The 6,932-nt window shown below is 48.2% G+C and overlaps 2 pseudogenes; both read right to left on the bottom strand.

Moving 5' to 3' along the window:
- Nucleotides 1-2,265: 2,265 nt before the first annotated feature.
- LOC133071446 (hydroxyacyl-thioester dehydratase type 2, mitochondrial-like) lies at nt 2,266-2,768 on the bottom strand (annotated as a pseudogene).
- Nucleotides 2,769-2,885: 117 nt separating this feature from the next.
- On the bottom strand, nt 2,886-3,256 carry LOC133071447 (ribonuclease P protein subunit p14-like; annotated as a pseudogene).
- Nucleotides 3,257-6,932: the final 3,676 nt, after the last annotated feature.

The following is a 6,932-nucleotide window of genomic DNA, read 5'->3' on the forward strand; positions in this document are numbered from 1 at the left end:
CACCAAGTGGTGGGGATGGGGATGACAGCCACTCAGCTCAGGACTCCCCAGGCTCCTGGCATCATCTCTCCCGGGGCTACACGGTCACGGAGTCACAGTGACAGGATTGGAGGAAAGTGGTCAACACGTCACAGAGCCTTTGGTCCCCCTGAGGGGGCTGGAGACTTGGGCTGCTGGCAGGGCCTACGGAGGACACAGGGGCCAAGTTTAAGGCCCACCCAGGGACACCGTTCACTTGTCCGTGATGAGAAGAGATCAATGGCAGAAGCAGCCCGCGTCAACAGACCAGGCACGACCCTCCCCCGCCTCAGAGGAGCTTGGCCCGGAGCGAGGAGGACGGGTCTCACGCTGCTCCGGGTCTCAGAACGCGAGGAGGGCAGCCGGTGCGCCCCCCGCCTCCCGCACCCCTCCACCTCTGACGGGGAGAGAAGGCCCCTGGCTTTGCACGGGAGAGTGACGTTCCAAAGTACACGCATCCTTTTATTACCTGTGAGATGCTCAGGCAGTAAAACAGTCTGCTCTAGCTGTTATCAAGCGACGAGAACAGAGGTCAGAATGAATAAAATTGCTTCCTGTGTGTGCCTCCGAAGGAATGGAAACTCCACCATAAACAGATTCCCAGAGTCGCAACCTCAGTTGAGCAAGAGCTTCAGACAGGAAGTGGACTGGGGAGAGGTCATTGCAAGTGTGGGTGTAGACATAATGTGTGTGCTCAGTTGCTCGGTCGTGTCCTACCCTTTGCAGTCCCATGGACTGTAGCCTGCCAGACTCCTGTCCATGGGATTCTTCAGGCAAGAGTACTGGAGTGGGTTGCTGTGCCCTCCTCTTCCAGGGGATCTTCCCAACTCAGGGACTAAACGTGTGTCTCTTATGTCTCCTGCGTCAGCAGGTGAGTTCTTTACCACTATCGCCACCTGGGAAGCATAGACACAATAAGAACCATTTATTTGCAGAAATGCAGAATTGAGATCAAACCCAAGTCTGACTCTGGGGTCCGAGGCCCCTGCCCCAGTGTCCTCTCATGACCGAGCATTTGCCTGGTGTTTTCTCACTGTGACAGAAAGGCTTGGCAAACCCAGGAAGTATCAGTGTTGAATATAGATCTAAAGACAACTGGAGGACTCAGGTCTGCAGAATTTATTAATAGAACTGACACCTGCCAAATCAGTCAATAAGAAAGCAAGTAAATGCTGGACCACATGGAACAAATTTACCAGGTTAATAATGAACTCTTTGTTTAATAAAGAATTCTCTCTTCTTTAATTTTTGGCCAGGTAGCTCCAAAATCAGGAAGCCTGTAACCTTGCTCCCAGATGAGAATGGACAACAGCAGTACTGTGTAGAGGCCGGGATTTGTGCTTACCTGTTTGTATCTGTCATCTCCAGCACTCCTGCTTATAGAACTCCTGCTTATAGAACACTCAGCTTATAGAACTGAGTCCAAAGATGTACATAAGCCCTCCCCCAGTGACAGGAAAACCATCTGAAGGGGAAGTGACACTGAAGGGTCAAAAAATCACCATCTTGGTATAAACTGTAATGAATTATAATAAATTCTGACTCAGAAATTGCTGAAGAACAGGATCTAAGAATATTTACTGGTAAAAGATAGGTGTTCAAAGGTGACCTATCTTCCATCATTGCCTTTAATAATTAAATGCTTGCTACTTATAAATGCAGCGACTTTAACAAATTCTTATTCTACACAGATATAGGCAGGTTTGTGTTATCTAAATGCAAATCTAATTAGGTTTGAAATCCTAAAAGTAGAACATTAAGCTAAATGATAACTTTCCTAACACTTTTTTCAGAGTTTTTTTTTTTCCCTTTTTTTAAGGCTCCTTGTGGGAGCCTGGTTAACAATGTGCAACCTTAAAATCACCACTGATTTCCTCTGTTCGTGTGTGTGTGTGCGTGCGCGTGTGTGCTGGGCCACACGGCTTGTGGGACCCAGCTTGCGGGATCGTAATTCCCTGACTAGGGATTGGATCCATGGCCCTGGCAGTGAAAGCCTGGAGTCCTAACCACTTGACTGCCAGGGAATTGCCTGTTTTTTTTTTCAGTTTTGAAAACCTAGATAGATGATGAACATACTTAAGCCTGAGTTAAGCATAAGTGGACACTGGAACAACTCTTTACCTGCTCCTCTCCCCCAGTAGAGGTCTATGAGCCCGTCCTTGCTGAAGAACAGCAATCCCTGTTTTCCCCAGAGGCTTTCAATACCAAAAACACTGATGCCTGAACTTGCATCTTTAAAGATGTATTTCAGGATTTGGGTGTTTCTGGAACCATAACTTTAACCCAGCCTTCCATAACAGTCTTTTTACTTTCTAGTACAGGACATGACACTGCAACAATGGCAGTGAACTGCTTCAGCTTTTTCACTTTTGCAGAAGCTAAAACAACTTCCCTAACATAGACAGGGGCTGGAAAGTTAATTTTCTGGGAAAGAAATACACAGCCTGGCCCTGGCATTTTAGTACCGAGGAAAGCTGAAATATGTCCATTGATCAAAACTCCACGGACAATTGTCTTTCTAAATCTGGTGTGTTTTGCAAATCTTCGTCTAAGTGCAAAGGACTGACATCCCCTGTTAATTCTGAGGTGGCCACGTCCCTCTGTGTGAAGGCCCTATCGAGTTCAGCCCAGTCTCCAACTCTGAGGTGCACGTGCTCTAAGGGCTGCCTGTTCGGTACTGCTTGGCTCAGGCAGACTCCCCTGTGAAGCCAACCCCACCAAAGGTGATGGCTGGACTTTACTGGGAGCATCTTCAGCACTCTCAAATTCCATCGACAGGAGCTTTGGGGCTGCTTCAGTCTCCACACATTATGCTGGCACCAGAAAGTACTTTTGAGAGAGGAATATTTTCTCAAATTGAAGACTACTCAATTCAGTAGTAGTTCCCTACTATTGCCAGATAACGCAATAAGTGGAGAAACCTGAATCACTCTGAAATCACAGTTCTTGCCTTTATAGGATCCTAACAGGGTCCGAGAGCTCCACAATTTGACAAGACCACTGCTGCATATCCTCAGGATGGCTGACAGGGTCTTCTCTTCATAGGTCAGAACGTCCAAGGGTAACGCAGCATCAACCTCACCAAAGAGGACCTTCAGGGCTGAAATAGCAGCTGGTTGAATTGTGCGGCATTCAGTCCGATCCCACAATCTTGAAACTCTAGGCGGACTTTCATGTCGTGGTACTCAGAGGGATTTTTGTAAACAGTTCTTTTCTATGTGGCATCTGAGGCTGGCATCTTTTTCCAGTGCTGATCACATCCATATTGAGTCAAGAGGGTGTTGGGCACTTGAAGTCGTTTTCAACTTTCTTTGGATTAACTTCTGCCACTGATTTCTCCTCTACCTGGGGCCAGGCGCATGCGCTCTGCATACGTGGTCTCCACCCCGCCGCCTCTCTCAGACCGCGTTGTAGAGAGAGGCCGGGGATGGTTCGCGGCCCGGCCTTGCCTTAGCCCGTGGCATCCGCCGCCAGAGCGGGAGGTATCCGAGGCCGCTCCTTGCTGCCCGCCAGCCCTCCGCCTTCTGTTTTCATTTTTTTATTATTTTATTTATTTGACTGGACTGGATTTCACTGCGGCAGGCAGGATCTATTTCCTTGATCAGGAATAGAGCCTGGGGTCGCTGCATTAGGAGCAGGGAGTCTTAACCACTGGATCACCAGGGATGTCCTCCACCCCTTCTCAATTTGAAACCTACTTTTGCAGGGAGAAATCTGTTCCCTCTTGCCCCGCCCCCATCCTCCAGGGTTTCCTCCCTTTTCTGGGGCCCTTCTGGTGGCTTCAGAGTTTGAGACTAGCCAGTTTCACGCCTTTAGGGTCAGCCTTGCTTGCCTTCGTGTGTGCCCAGTTGTGTCCGACTCTTTGCGACCCCATGGATTGTATCCCACCAGGCTTCTCTGTCCTTGGGATTCTCCAGGCAAGAATCTGGAATGCGTTGTCATTTCCTTCACCAGGGGATCTCCCCAACCCAGGGGTAGAACCTGAGCCTGCTGCATTGGCAGGCAGACTCTTTACCACTGAGCAACTTGGAAAGCCTTTTAGGTTCCTCTTGAGGAAAGCCTTTTGTTCCTCTTGAGCCTGCACCGCGCAGGATCCCGACAGCTGCCACCAGGGGGCGCCATGAGTCCCTGTTCCAGGGCTGACGGTGGCTGCTGATCTTGAGAAGGACCGGAGCTGTGCTGTGGCTCTGCAGATGCTGGGCTTTGCTGCACTGCCGGCTCCCGCCAGCTGACCCACACATTCCTTTGTCTGTCTTCCAGTCCGAGCCCCTGCAGGTGGTCAGGTTGACTTGGCCCGTTTGGGGTTATCCCCGTGCAGAGACACCTGCAAGTGAAGTGAGGGGGCATCCGTCTTGGTTTTTAAATGTCCCACATCTTTGCATTTAGGGAGGCTTTCTGATCGGTGGTGCATCCTTCTGGGACCCTCAGAGTTCACCTGGAACCCTCCTTTTCTCTGCTGTGCACCTGTAGGGTGCAGGGGCCAGGCGGCCACCTGAGGGGAGAAGCTGCCCACAGTCCACTCACTCCACTTGGTGAAATTTGCATGTTACTCTTCGGCTGGTGACTGCTCACCCCAAATTCGACTTTGAGAGCCGCCCACAACCCAACAGCCCTGATGCTGTACTGCGACCGAGCTTCACACTGGCCCAGGAGGACCTTTTCCTCATCCTTCCAGCCTACTTCAAAGATGCTGCAGACGATCACTGTTTACTGTTCGAAGCACAGGTTCTGAATCTCAGCGCCCATGATTTTCCGAGTCCCCTGAGGTGAGGAGAGTGTTTGCCACTGAGGCACAATATGACCCGAGGCTTGGGCCTGAGGACAGCACTGGGAGAGAGGGGAAGCCAGCCAGTGGGAATCTGGACCAGCAATGGCCAGCAGGAGGCGAAGGAGGAGAGAAAAAGTGGATCTGCAGCAGTGGTGGCTTCAGGAGCACAATTTATGGCCTCAGTATACACTCAGTCTCAAAAGGACTCTGCAATGAGAATTTGGGGGGAAAAGATGACCTTCAGGCTTTAAAAGGTCTCAAATCAAAGGAAGACTAAATTATAATTCATCAAAAGCCTGATCTAGGAAGGGGCCTCGGGTTCTCTGGTAGTTAGAAAGTCTATTTCCAGAATATTCTTTGACCTCAGCATTCCAGGAGTTGACGTTTAACTGAATCTCAGGTTTTGGACTTAAGCCATTGCACTGGGTGTTCCTTAAAGCCTGCATTTGTCCTGGGTTTCATGTAAGGTGCCATAAAACACACAGCAAACATGGCACTCCTGCCTAGGGCAGAAATGCCATCTAAATTTTTGAAAAATAAAACATTACTCAAAACTTTAAAACACAATTACATAAGGGAATAGAATACAAAATTCACAGATTTTAAACATTGAATTCGAGCTATTGAAAATATGGGTTTTGAGATGTACCTTGATTGAAATATTTAGGGGCACTATCTTTCCTAAATTGCTGTGTGACATTGAACAAGTTTCCTCAACTCTCTGAGACTTGGTTTTCTCAGTACAACAGGGAGGGCCTTGGCCTCCATCTTTTCCCGAGCCTCAGGGTTTAGCCCACCACGCTTTTCTTTGTATTAACATCACCAGTCCATCTCTTTCCTTATGTATCAGTCAGGTCCTCCAGAGAAATAGAACCAGTGTACATGTTTATGTTAGGCTGATGTCAAGGAGCTGGCTCAAGTCTGACAGTTGTAAGGCAGCCCCACAGGCTGGAAACTCAGCCAGCAGCTCTTGAAATAGAATTTATTCTTCTCTTAGAAATGTCAGCTTTTGTTTTGAAGGCCTTTCTACTGTTGCATGAAGCCTATGTACATTGTTATTGTTCAGTTGCTATGTCGTGTCTGACTCTTTCCGACCCCATGGACTGCAGCACGCCAGGATCCCCTGTACTCCACTATCTCACTGGAGCTTGCTCAGATTCATGTCCATTGAGTTGGTGATGCTATCCAACCATCTCATCCTCTGCCGCCCCCCTTCTCCTTTTGCCTTCAATCTTTAGCATCAGGGTCTTTTCCGATGAGTTGGCTCTTTGCGTCAGGTAGCCAAAGTACTGGAGCTTCAGCATCAGTACCTTATTGAGGGTAATTTCCTTTAAATTAACTCACTGTAGATGCTCAGTGCTTCCACAAAATACCTTCAGAACAACCCCTAGGTTAGTGTTTTATGAAACAATTCAGACTGTTGTCCAGTAAGGTGACACGTGCCTACTGGCTATGCCTGGTGGTGGGTAGCAGGGCTAGTTTCCTGGGTTAGCTCAGCCAGTGCTGTGCTTAGAGGGTCCCAGTGCTTTTTTATTGTGTATTTTAGTTTTGGTTGCACCGTGTAGGGATCTTAGTCCCCTAACCAGGGATCCAACCCATGGCCCCTGCATTGGCGTGTGGCGTCTTAACCACTGGACCAGCAGGAATGTCCCAGAAGACCCTTGTGCCTGGTTGAATGCTCTGTTGTCATCCTCTTGAAATCTGTTTTTTAATTGAAGTATAGTCGTCTTCTTGAAATTCTTCACCGTCTTGCGCTGGGCCCTGTGATTCACATGGCCTGTCCTACCTAAGGTGTAGTTTTTGCTCTTGAAACCATGGACTCGTATTGTGAGCCAGTCTCTCTGGGGAAGTTGAGTCCATGGGAACTGACCAGGTCTCCATGGTTGTGCCATTTCTCTGACACTTCATCACACACTCCCTGGCATGGCTATTTAATGTCCTATCAATGTTGGTCTTGTTTCCCTGAATTAGAATATACATTGCTTTACTTTTATTGATGTAGAAAGATATATAACATAGAATGTACCATTTTAACCATTTTTCAGTGTGCAGTTCAGTGGCATTAAGTACATTCACTTTATTTTTTAATATTTATTTATTTATATGGCTGTAACGGGTCTTCACTGCAGCGTGTGGTGTGGATTGA

This window comes from Dama dama, chromosome 16 (assembly GCF_033118175.1).
Source record: "Dama dama isolate Ldn47 chromosome 16, ASM3311817v1, whole genome shotgun sequence".
Classification (NCBI taxonomy): Eukaryota; Metazoa; Chordata; class Mammalia; order Artiodactyla; family Cervidae; genus Dama; species Dama dama.